The sequence below is a fragment of the Ovis canadensis genome, chromosome 13 (assembly GCF_042477335.2).
Source record: "Ovis canadensis isolate MfBH-ARS-UI-01 breed Bighorn chromosome 13, ARS-UI_OviCan_v2, whole genome shotgun sequence".
NCBI lineage: Eukaryota > Metazoa > Chordata > Mammalia > Artiodactyla > Bovidae > Ovis > Ovis canadensis.
Genome location: NC_091257.1, coordinates 68,502,998 through 68,526,123, shown reverse-complemented (window position 1 = coordinate 68,526,123; position 23,126 = coordinate 68,502,998). Strand labels below are relative to the sequence as shown.

Here is a 23,126-nt window from a genome sequence, read left to right as displayed (position 1 = left end):
AATTTCCATTCTTTCCATTAATATTCCAGTAGGAATAATGTGCTGATTCCAGAGTTTCAAAGTAAGAGGGCAATGAGATGTTTTTCTGAATATGGGTTTTTCTTTTGGGTTAGTTTTGGGTTGAAAACAAAGATCACTGAGTGCTGAGCAGCCAAAGGTGGTTAATTTCCTAATGGTTCTTAAATCAGAAGAAACATAGACACAGGCCTCAGAAGCAGGCAGAAGTATCTCCTGTGTCCTAAAAAAGTACACAAATCAGCCAATAAAAGTGAGGGTGATTTCTCCCTGTGTAGGGTGCTGGAGGGTGTCTCCAAATTGCTCATTATCACCCAACATCTCCTGTAAAAGTTCGCAGACAGCAAATGTTACAGATATTTTCATTTTTAAGCATTTAACTTTCTTCCTAAATTTCATCAAACATTTGAGGACGCAGTGAGGAGACGTTACTTGAATATGTTGAGTCATAAAAACAACAGCATCCTGGATGCCTCCAAAGGGAGAAGATGCTGTGAAACTTATTGAAAGTTTCTTCAGAGCATAAAGATGGGCTGATTTCTCTAGGACCCTCAGCTATTTAACCCTTGCATCAGTACTGAGCGGGAGGGCTGAGAGCGGCTCCACTGGCGGGACAAGGCTCAGGGAGGAAGCAGCTGACCAAGGACACTCGTCAAGGAATGTTCAGAGATCATAACAGCAGGACTGATTGATTTTAACGGCTTTGTTTTCTATCTTTGAGCTTCAGTGTCTGATTCCATACAACGTGGACAATAGCTCCCCCTGGTAAGATAAGTGAGGATGTTTGTAAACCACAGAGCCTGCATATAATAGGTGCTTAATCAATAGCACCTATGATTGTTATCATAACATCTGCGTGTGTACGTGGGTGCTTAGTTGCTCCAGTCATGACCAACTCTAACCCACACCATTCAGGACTTCCTAGACCGTTTCCAGTCATCGTGGACCCCTGAAAGGTAGTATGATCACCACCATTTCGCAGACGAGGAAACTGAGACGAGCTCCCTGAGGAGCTGTCCTTTCACCAGGTCATTCTGCCCTCAGGACACCCTGCAAAGGTTGTGTGATTATCCTTTCTACAGGTGAAGGAGAGGATGCCCAGCATAGGGAACTGGGTCTCAGCCTTGAAATAAGACCTCAATCGGGGAATTCCCTATGCTGTGCTGATTTAGACAGAGCATCTCAAATCCTTCCAACTCTCCTAAAAGGAGACCATGAGGATGACCATTTTATAGATGATAAAACTGAGGCTGAGAGGAATGAAGGGACTGTTTCCTCAGCACCACTCCACTCTGTCCCAGGAGTATTTCCTGCCACCTCCGAAGTTTCATATCCATCAGCAGAGCAAGTGCCCACCTTCAGGAGCCTCCACACTGACCACCACCCTCCCCTTTTCCCTCAGATTCCTGACTTCCAGCGACTACAGGGAGGAGAGACCTCTAAGGGCCAAGAGCTGGGGGCCCTGTAGCAACAAGGAAAGACATGGGCTCCTGACACCTGAGTCTAGACTAGGAACTCTTGCTCACGCGGGGTCCTCATTACCCTCTAGGGAACACCTCCCCCTCCTCATCCTCAGTCTGCAGAGCCAGGAATGGGCGTGTCTGGTGCTGCTGGGTTTGCAGTGGCCCCTCTGGACTCTGTCCACACTCACCTTCCGGACCTGCTCCACAGGAGCCTGGTGAAGGGGCAACATCACAACAATGAGCAGAATAAAAGATTCCTGATGCTGCTACGTGTGCTGAGCCCTGACTTTTAGGAATATTTCAGCACATCATGAGACACTGCAGCGTTTATCTAATCTGGTTTGTAAAGCTAGCTGTGCTTCCCACAAGAGACTTTTCAAAAATGCTTATTGCTGAAGAAGAGAAAAATACAAGAGTTAACAGGAGAGTTTCCTCCACACTTTGACAGGTACAGCAGGGGGTGCAGATAGCAGAGCTGTGAGTCAAGGTGCTTGGGCTTCAACCCTGGCTCCCCTACCTGCCCACCAGCCAGGTCCCCTCTCTGAGCCTCAGTGTCCTCATCTGTAAAGGGAAAACAGATGAGCCCCTCCCCCAGACACTGCTTATAAGAAGTAAACACCATGAAGAAGATTCAGCACCTGACCGGCTGCTGCTCCCCTCCCCTCCCTCCTTTCTCATCTAGGGGATTATCTGGGCAGGCGGCCTGGGGAACAGGATGCGCAGTCCTGGAAGCCAGCAGATCTGAGAGGTGGGGGAGCCACTTACTAGCTGTATTCAGACTTAGCAGGAGACCCACCATCTGGGAAATTTAGTAATACCTTCAAAATCAGGATAAAGCCACCTGCCCTGCTGATGTCTGGAGGTTTGGGGAGATTCATCTGCTACCATGACTAGGAGGGAAATTAGGCAATATCATCACACAAATTAAAATCCACATGCTCTCTGATCTAGCAGTGCCACTTCCAGTGGGTGTTCCTCCTCTGAGGAGAGGGACGCATGAAAAGTTATCTCTTCAGCACTGTTTCAGTAGCCCAAGGTTAGGAACAACTTAGTGTCCATCAGCAGTACAGTAAATGATGCTGTCTCCATATGCTGAGTATTAAGTGACTGTTGAAGCATAGGCCAGCTCTAGGTGCTGATACGGAATGAGGGATTTGAGATCACGTGGCTGGAAGTAGGGAGAGTTTTCCAGTCACCTCAGGCTCAGGGTCTGAATGTGAGGGGCTTTCCACACCTTTGGGAAACAATGCCTGTTCCATGATTAATTCAAGGAGCTTTTATTCTGCAGCTTCTCTGTGCCTGATTCTTCCATGAAACGAGTTCCAGTGCTGGCACAGGAAGGAGACTGACCTTGAATCGTACTGGGCTCTTGATGGATTCCCCTCGCTGACCATGTGGTTGTGGTCTGGGCCCCTGTCACCTCTTTGCCTCAGGCCCCCATCGATACATGTGGGCTTGGGAGGATGGTAGAATCTAAAGGTACTTCCTCTACTGACAGTCCAGGATTCAGGAGTTAGAAAGAGGATCCAGGATCTTTGTCAGAACACTCTAAGTGAGCACCTTTGCTACCTCACTGGGGCTCCTCCTAAGTCACCCACAAGGGGAACCTATTCCCTGGGGAGGGACATTCTGAGATGACCCAGCTCTGCTGGGAGCCTTCAGTGACTGTGTGTCAGTCCCCGAATCACAGGAGGGTTTTCTCAACAGATTCCCAGGAAACACCCAACCTCTAGGCCTCTCCTCCAAGCAGGGCCATCAGAGTAAACACTGAGCTGGTGCCATCGGAATTTCTTCTCAGTGTAGCATTCTGAAGAGAAAATAAGGAAACACACTTTCCCCTCCCTGCCTTGGATGGATTTCTCCTCTTTAGGAGGGAAGAGGACACAAGCTTCATGGGAGAAGAGCCCCCGTCTGTTTTGTTCACTGCTTATTCCACAGCATCCAGAGCAGGGTCTGGCACACAGTAGGTGCTCAGTAACTGCTGAATGAGGAGAAGACTCTGCGACACTGAGGGGAGCACTCTCTGGAAGTGGGAGGTGATACCTGGCCTGTGGCAGGGCGAGTCACTCAGACTCTCAGTTCCCTCATCCCTGGAACCAAAGCCTGGACAAGATGGAGAGGACTATGGGCTGTAGAGCCAGGCAGACTGGCCTCCTGCCTTTCCCGACCTTTACTAGCCACAGGGCCTTGAGCAAATAGCACGACCCCAACAGGCTTCAACTTCCCTGATCTGTAGAAGAGAGTGAAATTATACTATGTCCAGATCATGAATAAGCACCCACTGTTGCACCTGAGTTTTCTTTTTTCCCCAAAAGAGTGGAGGGCGTTCCTATTGACATATTATCATAGTCCAGGGGACAAAGGCCGTACTCACCACTCACAGTGAGATGAGTGCCTGGTCCAGACTTAAACTCCACGTCGCCCTGTTCTCTTTTCCGGAACTTCACACAGTGGTAGACACCAGTGTCTGCTGGGGTGATGTTCCTGATACGGATGGAAAAGTCCCTGTTGTTTCTCTTTGTGGCATCTGCAACATTTGTTACTCTGGGGAGAGGGGCTTCTTTTGGACTGTAGATTAACTCCTGACCTGGCGCAGTTCCTCTGAACCACAAGATGGGCCCCACAGGGCTCAGGGAGGTCACAATACAGTGCAGAGTGGCCGTCTCTCCTGCTGCAACTGACACTGACCTCTCAGGCTGAATCTCCTGCAGCTCTTCCTTAACCTGCTGCTCCTGGAAGAAAACACAAAGTAGTTATTTGTCCATCCTTATGTGATCCTATGTGTTTTCTTCAGTATGTATCAACAACAGGTTTTATTGACTTAGTGCACCATGAGCCAGCCTTGAACTCAGCTCGTTGCATGTACATTGCATGTGACCTATACCATGAGCCTGTAATGTGAGGCACTAACACAAGAGAGTAACTGAGGCACAGAGGGGTCAAATGATGTGGCAGAGAATGGGATTGAGTACTTGAGCCCTCTTTGGATGTGTCTGCTGCTGCTGCTAAGTTGCTTCAGTCGTGTCCGACTCTGTGTGACCCCAAAGACAGCAGCCCACCAGGCTCCCCCGTCCCTGGGATTCTCCAGGCAAGAAGGCTGGAGTGGGTTGCCATTTCCTTCTCCAATGCATGAAAGTGAAAAGTGAAAGGGAAGTCGCTCAGTCGTGCTACACCAAATATTTCTGGCTCTTCTTGTGGCCTCATGTCACACTTCTGACCTTTGCATTAACTGGAACCACATGTCTTTTTTAGACCACTGAGTTGTGAGAAGTGATGGATGTATTTTGTAGGCTATTTATTTAATGAGAAAAATTTTATGAAACAACTTCTTTCTTCCCCAGAGATCCACATTCTCATGCTGGGGTTGACTTCAACAACCTGGTTACATAAGTGACAGTGATGAGCAGAGCTCCCAATACAAAATGCACATTTAGTTCAAGAAGAAAGTAAAACATTGTTTGAAGTCCCTGGGATTTTATCCCAATGACATGAACGAGTGAGTGAAAGTTGCTCAGTCATGTCTGACTCTCTGCAACCCCATGGAATAGTTCATGGAATTCTCCAGGCCATAATACTGGAGTGGGTAGCTGTTCCTTTCTCCAGGGATCTTCCCAACACAGGGATTGAACGCAAGCCTCCCACATTGCATGCAGATTCTTTACCAGCCGAGCCACCAGGGAAGCCCTCCAATGACATAGTCATGTTAAGTTAGTTACCTTAGGCTACTGTAATAAACTGACAAAAATTTAGTGTCTTAAAATGATAATTCTGGATGTCAAAGGACCAAAAATGGTATTACTGGACTAAAATCAAGGAGTCAGCTGGGTTACATTCCTGGAGGCTGTGATCATTGCCTCTCCAAATTCTTGAGATTGTCTACACTCCTTTCTTCATGGTTTCCATCTTCTTATGACTCGAGAAGCGCTTCCATTGTCATTTGTCCTTCTCTAACTTTGTATTTCCTGTCTCCTTCTTACCAGATTATATTAGGCTCACACTGATAATCTAGGATATTCTCCCCATAGCAAGAGTCTTAACTTAATTCACTTTTACAAACTCTCTTTTGCCACATAAAATAGTCATAGATGAGTATTAGGACCTGGATCACTTTGGGGAACACTATTCTTGTTTGTTTACTTGATTTATAACTTTTAAAAACAGATGTGGGTTAGGGTTAGCTTCCTTGATGCATCAGTGGTAAAGAATCCGCTGGCCAAGCAGAAGATGCAGGATTGATCCCTGGTTGGGGGAAATACCCTGGAGAAGGAAATGGCAATTCACTTCAGTATTCTTATCTGGGAAACCCGATGGACATAGGAGCCTGGCAGGCTACAGTACATGGGGTTGCAAAGGAGTCAGACGTGACTTAGTAACTAAACAACAACTGTTGATTTACAATGTTGTGTTGATTTCTGCTGTACAGAAAATGACTCAGTTATACACATATATATATTGTTTTTTTAAATATATTCTTTTCCATTTTGGTGTATCACAGGATGCTGAATACAGCTCTCCATGCTATATAGAAGGACCTTGTTGTTTATCCATACCATACATAATATCTTATAATCCCCTATGCTCTCCCCCCTGGCAACCACAAGTCTGTTTTCTACATCAGCAAGTCAGTTGCTGTTTCACAGGTAGGTTCTCATTTGTGTCATTTTCTTTTTCTGGCATGGCTTTTTGGATACTAGTTCCCCAACAGGGGTCAAACCTGGGCTGTCTACAGTGAAAATTCAAGAGTCCTTGCCACCGGACCACCAGGGAATTCCCCATGTCATCTTTTAGATTCCACATATAAGTTATAAGGTATTTATCTCTCTCTTTCTAATTTAGTTCATTTATTATGATAATCTCCATTCCCTTTTTCAAGGGATCTTCCTGACCCAGGGATTGAACCTGGATCTCCTGCATTGCAGGCAGATTCTTTATCATCTGAACCACCAGGGAAGCCCATGATAATCTCTAGTTGGTCCATGTTGCTTCAAATGGCATTATTTCATTTTTTGTGTGGGTTTGAGTAGCATTTCATTGTATACATGTACCACACTTCTTTATCCATTCAACTGTTGACGGACTTCAGTGTTGTGGCTGTATCTTAGATATTGTGGATAGGGCTGCTTTGAGCATATGGATGCATGTATCTTTATGGATTAGAGTTTTGTCTGGATATATGCCTAGGAGTGGGATCACTGAATAATATGGTAATTCTATTTTTATTTTACTGAAGAAACTTCATATGTTTTCCATAGTGATTGTACCAACTTCCATTTCCACCAGCAGTGTAGGAGGATCCCTTTTCTCCACATCCTCTCCAGTATTTATTATTTGTAGAACTTTTATTTTATTTTTTTTATTAGTTTTTTATTTTTTTAAATTTTAAAATCTTTAATTCTTACATGCATTCCCAAACATGAACCCCCCTCCCACCTCCCTCCCCATAACATCTTTCTGGGTCATCCCCATGCACCAGCCCCAAGCATGCTGCATCCTGCGTCAGACATAGACTGGCGATTCAATTCACATGATAGTATACATGTTAGAATGGCATTCTCCCAAATCATCCCACCCTCTCCCTCTCCCTCTGAGTCCAAAAGTCCGTTATACACATCTGTGTCTCTTTCCCTGTCTTGCATACAGGGTCGTCATTGCCATCTTCCTAAATTCCATATATATGTGTTAGTATACTGTATTGGTGTTTTTCTTTCTGGCTTACTTCACTCTGTATAATCGGCTCCAGTTTCATCCATCTCATCAGAACTGATTCAAATGAATTCTTTTTAACAGCTGAGTAATACTCTATTTGTAGAACTTTTAATGATGACCATTCTTAGTGTGAGGCGGAACCTCATTGTAGTTTTGATTTGCGTTTCTCTAATAATTAGTGAATGTCTTTTCATATACCTATTAGCCATCCTTATTTCTTTGGAGAAATGTTTACTTATATTTTCTGCTCATTTTTCAGTTAGGTGTTTTGTTATTTTGTTGTTGAGTTACATGAATTGTTATGTATTTTGGAAATTAAGCCCTTGTCAGTCACATCATTTGCAAATATTTTCTCCCATTCCATATGTTGTCTTTTTGTTTTGTTTATAATTTCTTTTGCTGTGCAAAAGTTTATAGTTTGATCAGGTCCCACTTTATTTTTGTTTTCACTTGTATTGCCTTGGGGGACTGACATAAGAAAACATTGCTACAATTTATGTCAATGGATGCTTTGCCTATGATCTGTTCTAGGACTTTTGTGATGCCATGTTTAATACTTGAGGCTTTAAGACATTTGGGTTTATTTTTGTGCATGGTGAGAGGGTGTGTTCTAATTTTATTGACTTACATGCAACTGTCCAACTTTCTCAATGCCATTTTCTGAAGAAACTATCTTTTTCCCATTGTATATTGCCTCCTTTGTCAAAGTTTAATTGAATGTAGACTCATAGGTTTATTTCTGGGCTCTCTATTCTGCTCCATTTATCCATGTGTCTATTTTTGTGCTAATACCATACTGTTTTGATTACTGTAGCTTTGTATCATAGTGTCTGACGTCTGGGAGGGTTATACTTCCTGCTTAGTTCATCCTGTTTGGCTGCTGAATTCTGTCAAATGCTTTTTTTGCACCTATTGAGATGATCATGTGGCTTTTGTGTTTTCCTTTATGATGTGGTGTATCACACTGGTTTATTTGCATATGTTGAATCATTCTTGTGAACTTGGGATGTATCTCATTTGGTTTTAGTATATGATCTCTTTTATGTGTCACTGCATTTGGTTTTCTAATATTTTGTTGAGAAGTTTTTCATTGATATCTATCAAAAATATTGGCTTATAATTTTCTTTTTTGATGGTGTCTTTGCCTGGGTTTTGTATCAGAGTGATGTTGGCTTCATAGAACGTCTTTGGAAGTGTTCCCTCCTCTTAACATTTTGGAAGAGTTTGAGAATTATTAATAAAAGTTCATCTTTGTATGCTTGGTTGGCTTTACCTGAGAAGCCATCTTGTCCTATACTTTTATTTGTAAGGAGTTTTTTTCTTTCCTTAGATTAAAAAATATATATTTATTTTTTATGTATTTTTTTTGGCTGCAGTGGGTCTTTGTTGCTGCATGCTGGCTTTCTCTAGCTGTGGCAAGTGGGCTACTCTTCCTTGTAGTATGTGGGCTCCTCATTGTGCTGGCTTCTCTTGCTGTGGAGCACAGGCTCTAGGCATGTGGGCTGCCATAGCTGCAACACATGGCCTCAGCATTACAGCTTACAAGTTCTAGAGTCCTGATTCAGTAGTTGTGATATGCAGGCTTACTTGCTCTTAGAAGTGGGATCTTCCTGGACTAGGGATGGAACCAGTGTCCCTTGCATTGCAAGGAGGATTCTTAACCACTGGAGCACCAGAGAAATCCCCAGGAGTTTTTAAATTAAAGATTCTATTTCACTTCTAGTGATTGGTCCATTCAAATTATCTATTTCTTCTTGGTTCAAATTTGGTGGACTGTATGTCCATATCTTCTAGGTTGTCAAATTTGTTGGCATATAATTCATAGGATTATGAATTCATAGGATTCTCTTGTGTTCTACACATATACACATAAGATATATAAATATGTGTGTGTGTGTATATATATATATATATATATATATATATATATATTTAACTGATACTGCAGTATCAGTTGTTATGTTTCCTTTTCCATTGTTTATTTTGTTTATTTGGGTTCTCCTTTTTCTTCTTGGTGAGTCTGGCCAGAGGTCTGTCAATCTTATTTACTCTTTCAAAGAATTGGCTCTTGGTTTTATAGATTTCTTCCATAGTTTCTTTAATTTCTATTTTATTTATGTCCTCTCTGATCTTTATTATTCTTTTGCTTCTGTTGACTTTAGATTTTGTTTGTTCCTTTTTTTCTAATTCTATTAGGTTAGGTAGGTTAGATTTCTAACTTGAGATTTTTCTTCTTTTTTTTTTTTTTTAATGAAGGCCTGTGATACTTTTCTCTTAAGAACTGCTTTTGCAACATCCCATAGAGTTTGTGTGGTTGTGTTTTCATTATCATTTGTCTTAAGGTATTTCTAACAGAAGCAGAAGATATTAAGAAGAGGTGGCAAGAATACACAGAAGAACTGTTCCAAAAAGATCTTCACGACCCAGATAATCATAATGGTGTGATCACTCACCTAGAGCCAGATATCCTGGAATGTGAAGTCAAGTGGGCCTTAGAAAGCATCACTACGACCAAAGCTAGTGGAGGTGATGGAATTCCAGTTGAGCTATTTCAAATCCTGAAAGATGATGCTGTGAAAGTGCTGCACTCCATATGCCAGCAAATTTGGAAAAGTCAGCAGTGGCCACAGGACTGGAAAAGGTCAGTTTTCATTCCAATCCCAAAGAAAGGCAATGCCAAAGAATGCTCAACCTACCACACAATTGCACTCATCTCACATGCTAGAAAAGTAATGCTCAAAATTCTCCAAGCCAGGCTTCAGCAATACGTGAACCGTGAACTTCCAGATTTTCAAGCTGGTTTTAGAAAAGGCAGAGGAACCAGAGATCAAATTGCCAACATCTGCTGGATCATGGAAAAAGCAAGAGAGTTCCAGAAAAACATCTATTTCTGCTATATTGACTATATCAAAGCCTTTGACTGTGTGGATCACAGTTAACTGTGGAAAATCCTGAAAGAGATGGGAATACCAGACCACCTGACCTGCCTCTTAAGAAACCTATATGCAGGTCAAGAAGCAACAGTTAGAATTGGACATGGAACAACAGATTGGTTCCAAATAGGAAAAGGAGTACATCAAGGCTGTATATTGTCACCCTGCTTATTTAACTTATTTGCAGAGTACATCATGAGAAACGCTGGGCTGGAAGAAGCACAAGCTAGAATCAAGATTGCCGGGAGAAATCTCAATAACCTCAGATATGCAGATGACACCACCCTTATGGCAGAAAGTGAAGAACTAAAGAGCCTCTTGATGAAAGAGAAAGAGAGTGGAAAAGTTGGCTTAAAACTCAACATTCAGAAAGCTAAGATCATGGTATATGGTCCCATCACTTCATGGGAAATAGATGGGGAAACAGTTGGAAACAGTGGCTGACTTCATTTTTCTGGGCTCAAAATCACTGCAGATGGTGATTGCAGCCATGAAATTAAAAGACGCTTACTCCTTGGAAGGAAAGTTATGACCAACCTAGATAGCATATTAAAAAGCAGAGACATTACTTTGCCAACAAATGTCTGTCTAGTCAAGGCTATGGTTTTTCCTGTGGTCATGTATGGATGTGAGAGTTGGACTATAAAGAAAGCTGACTGCTGAAGAATTAATGCTTTTGAACTGTGGTATTGGAGAAGACTCTTGAGAGTCCCTTGGACTGCAAGGAGATCCAACCAGTCCATGAGGGGGGGTCATGTTTGGGAATGCATGTAAGAATTAAAGATTTTAAAATTTAAAAAATAAAAAACTAAAAATTAAAAAAAAAAAAAAAAAAAAAAAAAAAGGAGATCAGTCCTATGTGTTCATCGGAAGGACTGATGCTGAAGCTGAAACTCCAGTATTTTGGCCACCTGATGCGAAGAGCTGACTCACTTGAAAAGACCCTGATGCTGGAAAAGATTGAGGGCAGAAGGAGAAGGGGATAACAGAGGATGAGATGGTTGGATGGCATCACCGACATGGGTGATGGACATGAGTTTGGGTAGACTCTGGGAGTTGGTGATGGACAGGGAGGCCTGGTGTGCTGCAGTTCATGGGGTCGCAAACAGTTGGACACGACTGAGTGAACTGAACTAAAGTGAAAGTGAAAGTGAAGTCATTCTGTCGTGTCCGACTCTTTGCGACCCCATGGACTGTAGCCTACCAGGCTCCTCCCTCCATGGGATTTTCCAGGCAAGAGTGCTGGAGTGGATTGCCATTTCCTTCTCCAGGGGATTTTCCCGACCCAGGAATGGAACCCAGGTCTCCTGCATTGCAGGCAGACGCTTTACCGTCTGAGTCACCAGGGAAGCCCGAACTGAACTAAGGTATTTTTAAATTTTCTCTTTGATTTCATCATTGATCCATTGGTTTTTTAGTAGCATGTCATTTGCTCTCCATGTAATTGTTTTTTCTCATTTCTTTTTTTGTGGTTGATTTCTAGATTCATGCCATGTAGTCAGAAAAATTACTTGAGATAGTTTCTATACTCTTAAATTTGTTAGGTCTTGTTTTGTGCCCCAATATGTGGTCAGTCTGAGAAAATGCTCCATGAATACTTACAAAGAATGTGTGCTCTGCTTTTGGAAGGATATAATGTCCTGAAAATGTCAATTAGTCTAACTGTTCTTTTATATAATTTAGGATCTCTGTTGCTTTATTGCTTTTCTCTCTAGAAAATCTGCCCATTGATGTGAGTGGGGTGGAAAGTCTCCTACTATTCATGTCAATTTCTACCCTTGTATCTGATACTATTTGTTTTATGTATTTGGGTGCTCCTATATTTAGGTGCATATATGTTGATAAAATTCTCTTCTTATATTGATTCTTTTATCATTTTATAGTGTCCTTTTTACCTTTGTGGCCTTTGTTAAAATCCAGTTTGTCTGATATGTGTATTGCAACTCCCACTTTCTTCTCATTTCTACTTACATGAAATATTTTTTTCCATTCATTCACTTTCAATTTATGTGAGCCCTTTGCCCTAAATTGGTTCTCTTGTATGCAGCATATTGTAGGCTCTTATTTTTTAAATGTAATCTGTCAGTCTGTGTCTTTTGATTGGACCATTTAGTCCACTGACATATAAGGTAAGTATTGATAGATGAGTATATATTTGTTGCCATTTTAAGTTTTTCTTTCCAATTGATTTTATATTTCTTCTTTCTCTTTTTCTTTCACTTTTTTCCTTTGTGGTTTTATGATTTTCTTTTGTATTATACTTACGTTCTCTTCTTTTTGTTTTGCCTGAATCTATTGTGTGTTTTAAATTTGTGGTTACCCTGTTTTATAAGTATGTCAATCTCTCCTATAACTATTTGTCTTAGAAAGAAAATGAAAGAAAGAAGGGAGGGAGGGAGGGAGGGAGGGAGGAAGGAAGGAAGGAAGAACTCATGTCCATTGAGTTGGTGATGCTATACAATCATCTTGTCCTCTGTTACTCCCTTCTCCTCATGCCCTCAATGTTTTCCACCATCAGGGCTTTGTCAGAGAATCAGCTCTTCAGATCAGGTGGCCAAATATTGGAGCTTCAGCATCAGTCCTTCCCGTGAATATCCAGGGTTGATTTCCTTTAGGATTGATGGCTTTGATTTCCTTGCTGTCCAAGGGACCCTCAAGAGTCTTCTCAGACCCCAGAATCAAAGTTCAAAAATATCAATTCTTCAGTGCTCAGCCTTCTTTATGGTCCAACTCTCACATCTGTACATAACTATTGGAAAAACCATAGCTTTGACTATGTGGATCTTTATCAGCAAAGTGATATCTCTGCTTTTTAACACTCTGTTGAGTTTTGTCATAGCTTTTCTTCCAAAGAGCAGGTGTCTTTTAATTTCATGGCTGCAGTCACAGTCCGCGGTGATTTTGGAGCCCAAGAAAATAAAGTCTGTCATTGTTTCCATTTTTCCCCCCCATCTATTTGCCATGAACTGACGGGACCAGATGCCATGATCTTAGTTTTTTGAATGTTGAATTTTAAGCCAGTTTTTTCATTCTCCTCTTTCACCTTTATCAAGAGGTTCTTTAGTTCATCTTAACTTTCTGAGGTTATTGACATGTTTTGATTCCAGAAATCTCTATTCCAGCTTGTGATTTATCCAACCTTGCATTTCACATGATGTCGCAAAGACTTGGACATGACTGAGTGATTTTCACTTTCACTTTTCACTCTGCATTAAGTTCAGTAAGCTGTGCGATGATATATAGTCTTGACGTACTCCTTTCCCAATTTTGAACCATTCTGTTGTTCCATGTCTTGTTCTAACTGCTGCTTCTGAACCTGCAAACAGGTTTCCATTTATAATGTAATATTGCCCAGCCATAAAAATGAAATTTTGCCATTTGCAGCAAAATAGATGGACTTGGAAGGCATTATGCTAAATGAAATAAATAAGACAGAGAAAGACAAATAGTGTATGATACAACTTATATGTGGAAAATAAAAAATACAACAAACTAGTTAATATAACAATAAAGAGACAGACTCAAAGATATAGAGGGCAAACTAGTGGGAACAAAGAAAGGAAGAGGTAAATATAGGCTAAGGGGTAAAGAGGTACAAATTATTACATATGAAATAAGCTACAAGGATATATTGTACTACACCAGGAATACAACCAATATTTTATAATAACAATAAATGGAGTATAACTTTAAAAAATTGTGAATCACTATATTTTACACTTGTAGTTTACAAATTATTTTATAGCAACTATACTTCAATATAAAGGAAATAGCCCAAAATTCCATCAATAGATGAATAGATAAATTAAATGTGATATATATATATATATATTTGTATATAATATTTCAGTCCTAAAAAGCAAAACATTTTGACATCTACATCATGGCATGGATGAACCTTAAAAATACACTCAGTGAAATAAGCCAGATAAAAAAGGACAAGTAGATGATTCCACTTATGGTACACAGAATAGGCAAATTCACAGAATAGATGTTTCCAGTGGTTGCAGGGAAAAAGAAATGGGGAGTTACAGTTTAATGAATAGATTTTCTGCTACAGATGTTGAAAAATTTCTGGCAATATGTACTGGTAATGCTTCACAACACTGTGAAGGTCCTTAGTGCCACTTTGTATCTTTTAAAGTAGTTAAAATGGTAAATTTTATGTTTTTTATATTTCACTGCAAAAAAAAAAAAAAAAGAGAGAGATCTGAAACACGGTGATTGCCCCAAATAAAGCTTTTCAATTGAACTAAATGGTTCAAGGAAAAATTAAATGTGTGATTCTACACTTGATCTTAGCCGAAAGGCCAAGAAGTGATAAATGTGTGATTCTAAATGTTGATACATTTGAGGAAACTACAAGTGAATAGGAAGGTAGAACCATGGGGACAAGCAAGCAAGGAAACAGCAAACTCCAAAATCATGTTTTGAAAAGAACTGCAGGTGGCTGACTACATTTGGACAATGAGTTACAAGTTAAAGGGACACGAGTCACCATGGGGCCAATTATTTTATTACATGTGCAAGTGTACCAGATTGATTTCGCTGCCTCCTTAACTACCCAGTTTCTGGAGATACAGAGAAATACAAACATATTCCTTATCTGGAATGTTCTATTAAACAGGCAAGGGTCTAATTACAGGGGTATAAATCAGAGGAGCAGGCTGTTGTGCCACAAACAAATTCTGTGTTCTTTTCTGTTTCTTCCCTATTCCTTAAGCAGAAAATGTGTGGTTCATCTTTGCAGAGTATGAGCTGGTAACCCACTCACTTCAGTTCAATTCAGTCATTCAGTCATGTCCTACTCTTTGTGATTCCATGGACTGCAGCATGCCAAGCTTCCCTGTCCATCACAAACTCCAGGAGCTTGCTCAAACTCATGTCCATCGACTCAATGATGCCATCTAACCATCTCATCCTCTGTCATCCCCTTCTCCTCCTGCCTTCAATCTTTCCCAGCATCAGGGTCTTTTCCAGTGAGTCAGTTCTTCGCATCAGGTGGCCAAAGTATTTGAGTTTCAGCTTCAGCATCTGTCCTTCCAATGAATATTCAGGACTGATTTCCTTTAGGATGGACTGGTTTGTCTCCTTGCTGCAAGGGACTCTCAAGAGTTTTCTCCAACACCACTGTTCAAGAGCTTCAGTTCTTCTGTGCTCAACTTTCATTATGGTCCAACTCTCACATCCATATATGACTACTGGAGCTTTGACTATACGGACCTAAGCACTATTTGTAACCAATCACGCCTCTTAATGAGGGTGCATGCTATTACAGGGTAAGTACTGTGATGTACCAACATCATCAAATGGTTTAGGTTTTTAAGTCTAGACAAGATTGAGGTTAAGGAAGTTGAACTGTTAAGACAAAAATTGGAAGAAATAGGAAAGAACATTGGAGGGAGGAATGGAAGGAGAGGAGGAGGGGGAAGAGAACAAGGGTCAGGAGCCAAAGAATTAAAAAAAAATACTCTACAATTTGTGAATCAATAATTATCCTATTTACATCTCTGCTCCAGACCTTTCCTCTAAACTCTGAATTGAATGTCCAACTATATACTCTTCATGTTCTTTGTATAGATATAACCATCTCACAGTTAAAACATCTAAAACTGGACTGAATTTCCCCCACATTCTCTGTATCTCAGCTGAGCCACTCTTCTTCTTCCAGATTGTTAGGGAAATTTAAAAAATAGTCTTGTTTAAGCTTCAGAGACAAAGCAGAGCAGGCCTGTGACCTTGCTTCTAGCCTGCCTGGACACTGACCTGACTGTGAGTGCCCTGACTTGCCTGCTGTGAGTGCAAATCTTGTAGCACCATGGATAAGAATCTTAAAATTGTTGAGCCGCTGGAGGGGCCCTGGCTAACCAAGTCACAGGCTCAACATTCCAAGTTTTATACGACAAAACAAACAGCATTAACGTGAAACCAGAACTGCAGTTTGCTCACAGATTGATGATGCTATCAGTTTGCATTCTGTGATTATAACTGGGAATCCTGAACTGCAGTTTTTGAATTCTCACCTACAGAACAGACATTCTGCCTGAGACCTTTTCCCAACTGGGACTCCAGATGTGCTCTGTCACGGGGACTTCCCAGTGCTGTTTGAGTCTGGATGTTGGTCAAAACCCAATTTGATTAAATATCCTCTGCTGTTTCTATTTCTCTCTTGAAAAAAAAAAGTTAGTATATTGAAAGTAAGCTAGATAATTCTCTAATCAGTTCAGTTCAGTTCAGTCACTCAGTCAGGTCTGACTCTTTGCAACCCAATAGACTGCAGCACGCCAGGCTTCCCTGTCCATCACCAACTCCCGGAGTTTGCTAAAAACTCATGTCCCTCTCATTAGTGATGCCGTCCAACAATCTCATCCTCTGTTGTCTCCTTCTTCTCCTGCCTTCAATCTTTCCCAACATCACAGTCTTTTCCAGAGTCAGTTCTTCGCATCAGGTGAGCAAAGTATTGGAGTTTCAGCTTCAGCATTTGTCCTTCCAATGAATATTCAGAACTGATTTCCTTTAGGATTGACTGGTTTGATCTCCTTGCAATCCAAGGGACTCTTAAGAGTCTTCTCCAACACCACAGTTCAAAAGCATAGATTCTCCACTGCTCAGCTTTCTTTATAGTCCAGCTTTCACATTCATACATGACTACTGGATTTGTATACAATGAGTAGCTTATTTTGTTAACAAATCCTTTGAACCTGGGACAAAAGTGAAAACCTTCACCAAAACACAGATGCAGAAGTCTCAAAACATTGGAGTCTTTTTCTTCCACCTCAAATCCTATGCATTAGAAAATTCTGTTGCCTCCTCATCAGCATGCATCTGGAATCTGACTTTCTTCTCTTATCTCTATTAGCTCCTGCCCAGGTGCAAGTCACTTTTACTTTTTTTTTTTTTTTTTGCTTGAATGTGATTATCTCAAATGATCTACTTGTTTCTTAGTACTCTTGCCTGGAAAATCCCATGGACAGAGGAGCCTGGTAGACTGCAGTCCATGGGGTTGCTAGGAGTCGGATAGACTGAGTGACTTCACTTTCACTTTTCACTTTTATGCATTGGAGAAGGAAATGGCAACCCACTCCAGTATTATTGCCTGGAGAATCCCAGGGATGGGGGAGCCTGGTGGGCTGCTGTCTGGGGTCACACAGAGTCTGATACGACTGAAGCGACTTAGCAGCAGCAGCAGCTACTTGTTTCTGTTATGTATAGTCTGTTCTCAATCAAATAGTAGAATAAATTAAAACTCATGTCAGATTATGTCTCTTCTGTCTTCAAAACTATGAGGGCTGAAATAGGAAGAGTAAAATACCTAGGAATAGACCTACCTAAGGAGACATAAAAGTTGTATATAGAAAACTATAAGACACTGCTGAAAGAAATCAAAGACACTATAAATAGATGCTCATATTGTTCTTGGACTGGAAGAACCAATATTGTGAAAATGACTATACTACCCAAAGCAATATCAGATTCAATGAAGCCCCTATCAAATTACCAACAGCATTTTTTTCATAGAACTAGAAAAAAATTCACAATTCATATAAAAATGCAAATGCCCTGAATAGCCAAAGTAATCTTTAGAAAGAATAATGGAGCTGGAGCAATCAACCTTCCTGACTTCAGATTGTATTACAAACTTCATCATAAAGACAGTATGGTACTGACACAAAAACAGAAATATAGACCAATGAAACAAGATACAAAGTCCAAAGATAAGTCCACACACCTATATACACCTTATCTTTGACAAAGGAGGCAAGAATATTCAATGGAGAAAAGATAGTCTCTTCAATAAGTGGTGCTGGAAAAACTGGACAGCTACATTTAAAAGAATGAAATTAGAACACTTCCTAATATCATATACAAAGATAAACTCAAAACAGATTAAAACGTAAATGTAAGATGAGAAACTATAAAACTCTTAGAGGAAAACATAGGCAGTACAGTCTTTGACATCAGTCACAGCAAGATCCTCTATGACCCACCTCCTAGAGTAATGGAAACAAAACCAAAAATAAGCAAATGGGACCTAAGGGACCTAATTAAACTTAAAAGCTTTTGCACAACAAATGTAACCATAAACAAGATGAAAAGACAATCCTCAGAATGGGAAAAAATAATTGCAAATGAAGCAACCGACAAAGGATTAATCTCCAAAATCTACAAGCAGCTCATGCACCTCAATATCATAAAAAGCGACATTTCTCCACAGAAGACATACAAGATGGTTAATAAACACATAAAAAATACCCAGTGTTGCTTATTATTAAACCAATGCAAGTCAAAGCTACAATGCAAGTCAAAACAACCTCATCCCAATCAAGTTGGCCATCATAAAAAAATCCATAAACAACAAATACTGGAGAGAATGTGAGAAAAGGGGAACACTCTTGGTGGAAATATAAAATTTTTAAATAATTTATTTATTTTAATTGGAGGATAATTACTTTACAATATTGTGATGGTGCTTGCCTTATATCAACATGAATTGGCCACAGGTTTACATGTGTCCCCCTCATCCTGAACCCCCCTCCCACCTCCCTCCCTACCCTATCCCTCTGGGTTGTCCCAGAACACCAGCTTTGGGTCCCCTATTTCATGCATTGAATTTGCACAGTTCATCTGTTTTACGTATGGCAATGTACATGTTTCAACGCTATTCTCTCAAATCATCCCACCCTCGCTTTCTCCCATTGAATCCAAAAGTCTCTTCTTTACATCTGTGTCTGGGAATATAAATTTACATGGTGACTACAGAGACCAGTATGGAGATCCTTTAAAAACTTGAAATAAAACTACCTTAAAAAATAAATAAATAAAATAGGGCATACTCCTGGAAAAGTTTGTGTCCAATAAACTAAATGAAATCTTAAAAGAAGAAACTGCAATGGTAACCATTTCACTCACAGCAAAACCAAATCCTTCAACACAGGAGGATGATTCTACTCTCAGGACTTTTGTACATGCTGCTCCCTGCCAGGAAGGCTCCTCCCCCAGATAACCACATGGCTCACTTTGGAATTTTCTTTTCATCTTTGCTCATAATTCCCCTTCTCAGAGATGCCCACCCAAGATCACCAGGTTTGAAATACATTGCACCCAACATATTCTCCCAATTTGTTATCTAGCTACTCTTTTTAAAAACACTTATCACTTTCTAATATACTATGTTATTTAAGTATAAGTCTATTGTTTATTGTCATTTCTTCCACTAGGCTGAATATCCATGAGGACAACTTCTTAGTCTCTTTTATTCACCAAAGTACCCCAAGTTCCTTCCTGCAATATAGAAAGTATCCCCAAAATATATGTTTTTGAATTGCCCACTGTGACATCTCCATGAGACACTGAATTCTATTTTAAGTGGAGATTTCTCTGGAAATTACTAGTATATCAGAAGTTGAGTTGTCCACATAGGTCAGTTTATGAAAAACAAAAGAAATTTGCACTTATACAGGAAGAGGAAGAGCCCAGGAGAAGAAAACCATAAACCCTCTTTCCCACGCTCCATACTTCTCCACACCCACTGGCAGAAGGTGCAGAAATATCATGGGATGGAAAAAGGGCACATGATCAAGAAGAGCTGCGGTTAAACTCATGAGCTTAACTACCAGGTTGCTTGAGTTCAAATCATACCTTTATCAGGTACCTTACTGAGTGACCCTGAACTTTCCTTGCTCAGTTTTCTTATCTGTAAGGTAAGGGTTGAGAAGAGGATCTAGCTTGGATATAATGATCACATGAGTAAATGCTGTGGGCATTTCCAACATTGTCTGGCACATGCTGAGTGGTCAATAAAGTGAATAGTTATTACTCATTAGATTTCCTAAGGCATGGAAGCTTCAGATAGCATTAGATTATATATATATATATATATATATATATATATATATATGTATATGTATATGTATATGTGTGTATATATATGTTATAGATATGGATGTGGTTGTAATTATAGATATAGATATAGATATGAATATATAGGTGATATAGGCAAAATTCTTGTGTCTTTTATCCATCCTTTCCTCCTCACTTCTACCCAGCATGGAAGCAGAGACTAAGATAACAATGCAAGAAATTCTATTCTTTACCCAAGAGAAAAGTTTTCTTAAGAATTTGAGTGAGGGTAAGGGGTAGATTTGGCATAGTCAATAAAGCAGAAATAGATGTTTTTTTTGGAACTCTCTTGCTTTTTCGATGATCCAGCAGATGTTGGCAATTTGATCTCTGGTTCCTCTGCCTTTCCTAAAACCAGCTTGAACATCAAGAAGTTCACGGTTTGCATATTGCTGAAGCCTGGCTTGGAGAATTTTGAGCATTACTTTACTAGCATGTGAGATGAGTGCAATTGTGTGGTAGTTTGAGCATTCTTTGGCATTGCTTTTCTTTGGGATTGGAATGAAAACTGACCTTTTCGAGTCCTGTGGCCACTGCTGAGTTTTCCAAATTTGCTGGCATATAGAGTGCAGCACTTTGACAGCATCATCTTTCAGGATTTGAAATAGCTCAACTGGAATTCCATCACCTCCACTAGCTTTGTTCATAGTGATGCTTTCTAAGGCCCACTTGACTTCATATTCCAGGATGTCTGCCTCTAGATTAGTGATCACACCATCATGATTATCTGGGTCCTGAAGATCTTTTTTGTACAGTTCTTCCGTGTTTTCTTGCCACTTCTTCTTAATATCTTCTGCAAAGCCTTTGACTGTGTGGATCACAATAGACTGTGTGGATCACAGTAAACCGTGGAAAATTCTGAGAGAGATGGGAATACCAGACCACCTGACCTGCCTCTTGAGAAATCTGTATGCAGGTCAGGAAGCAACAGTTAGAACTGGACATGGAACAACAGACTGGTTCCAAATAGGAAAAGGAGTACGTCAAGGCTGTATATTGTCACCCTGCTTCTTTAACTTATATGCAGAGTATATCATGAGAAATGCTGGACTGGAAGAATCACAAGCTGGAATCAATATTACTAGGAGAAATATCAATAACCTCAGATATGCAGATGACATCACCCTTATGGCAGAAAGTGAAGAAGAGCTAAAAGCCTCTTGATGAAAGTGAAAGAGGAGAGTGAAAAAGTTGGCTTAAAGCTCAACATTCAGAAAATGAAGATCATGGCATCTGGTCCCATCACTTCATGGCAAATAGATGGGGAAACAGTGGAAACAGTGTCAGACTTTCTTTTTTTGGGCTCCAAAATTACTGCAGATGGTGACTGAAGCCATGAAATTAAAAGATGCTTACTCCTTGGAAGAAAAGTTATGACCAACTTAGATAGCATATTCAAAAGCAGAGATATTACTTTGCCGACTAAGGTCCGTCTAGTCAAGGCTATGGTTTTTCCTGTGGTCATGTATGGATGTGAGAGTTGGACTGTGAAGAAGGCTGAGTGCCGAAGAGTTGATGCATTTGAACTGTGGTGTTGGAGAAGACTCTTGAGAGTCCCTTGGATTCCAAGGAGATCCAACCAGTCCATTCTGAAGGAGATCAGCTCTGGGATTTCTTTGGAAGGAATGATGCTAAAGCTGAAACTCCAGTACTTTGGCTACCTCATGCGAAGAGTTGACTCACTGGAAAAGACTTTGATGCTGGGAGAGATTGGGGGCAGGAGGAGAAGGGAACGACAGAGGATGAGATGGCTGGATGGCATCACTGACTCGATGGACGTGAATCTGAGTGAACTCCGGGAGTTGGTGATTGACAGACCTGGCGTGCTGCAGTTCATGGGGTCACAAAGAGTTGGACACGACTGAGCGACTGAACTGAACTGAACTGAAGGGGTAGATTTATGGAGAAATAGAAAAGGAGAGATGTTGCTAAAGACCTCAAAAACTGAATCTTGTCCATATCGTTTCATGTAGATTGAAAAATGTTTTAAGGGGAAAAACAGAAAAAGTCTTCTTGAAATACCATGTGTCTGGAAACACTTTCTCATACCCACACATACATACACGCACATACACACACATAAACACACTCACCCACAAACATGTATTAAAAAGTACCCTAGCAATCTAATGTACAAGCTGTTTGGAGCATTAAAAGAAATTATAACACATATTAAAATCTCAGTAAAAATGTCATCGCATAGGACCCATGCAATATACTGAAAAATTTGAACTCTTCTCTGAGCGGCATGATGGGTGATGACTAATATACTGTTTGCTTCTTGGTATTTTCTGATATTTCTGCAATTGGGCTCTTCTGAGAAGCTGAGCAGCACATTATTCAGAGAATCAACTCTGGAGCTGGACAGCCTGGATTTGAATTCTATGCTCCACTGCTTTAGATAGGTGACATTAGACAAGTTACTCTGTGCCTCAATTTCTCCATTTACAATTGGAGTGATAGTTATCAAATAGGGATGTTGTGAGGATTAGCCAAGTAAATGTGCACAAAGCTGTCAGTGTTTAAAACATCCTCTGTTTGGAAGCCTCTGGTAACCAGCTGCAAATGATGGATCTACAGAGAAAATTCAGATCCCTGATTTCATGCTCTCAGATAAGGCCCAGCCCTTGGCCGTATGTGACTGCCTCAGGTAGCATACCCATGTTTACATGGAGACCCTAAAAGCACAAGGAAGGGGGAAAGTCCAGGGGACAGGGGGAGGGGATTCTACTCTAAGCAATGCTCACCTATGAGTCCCAGGAGTAGAGTAAGCAACAGGCAAGAAGGAGGAGGACGGAAGTAGCAGGCAGAGAATGTCATTGTGGAGGCCTGTGGAGTTGCTCTGTCCAAACATGTCAGTTGAGAGAACTTGAATTTCTGTGCTCTGTGGAGAAGAGAAAAACTCCACCTACCATAATATAAAAGGAAGTGCCTGTGATGGGGTGAAATGTCTGTGAGAAAGTAATCTGCTTCTGGATTCTTGTAGTTCTTTTTTCTAGACAATGAAATAGGACTCGGGCAGAAAACATAGGTACAAGTTATGAGTTTTGTGTTTTCAGAGAGATTGGACAAGCCTAGCAGAAATAATGCTTCCTCCCTACCTGGGGTC

At 40.6% G+C, this 23,126-nt stretch overlaps 2 pseudogenes; both read right to left on the bottom strand.

Moving 5' to 3' along the window:
* Positions 1–255: 255 nt before the first annotated feature.
* LOC138417259 (signal-regulatory protein beta-1-like) overlaps positions 256–23,126 on the bottom strand; it is an 84,213-nt pseudogene continuing 61,342 nt past the window's right edge.
* On the bottom strand, positions 14,277–14,439 carry LOC138417951 (U2 spliceosomal RNA; annotated as a pseudogene).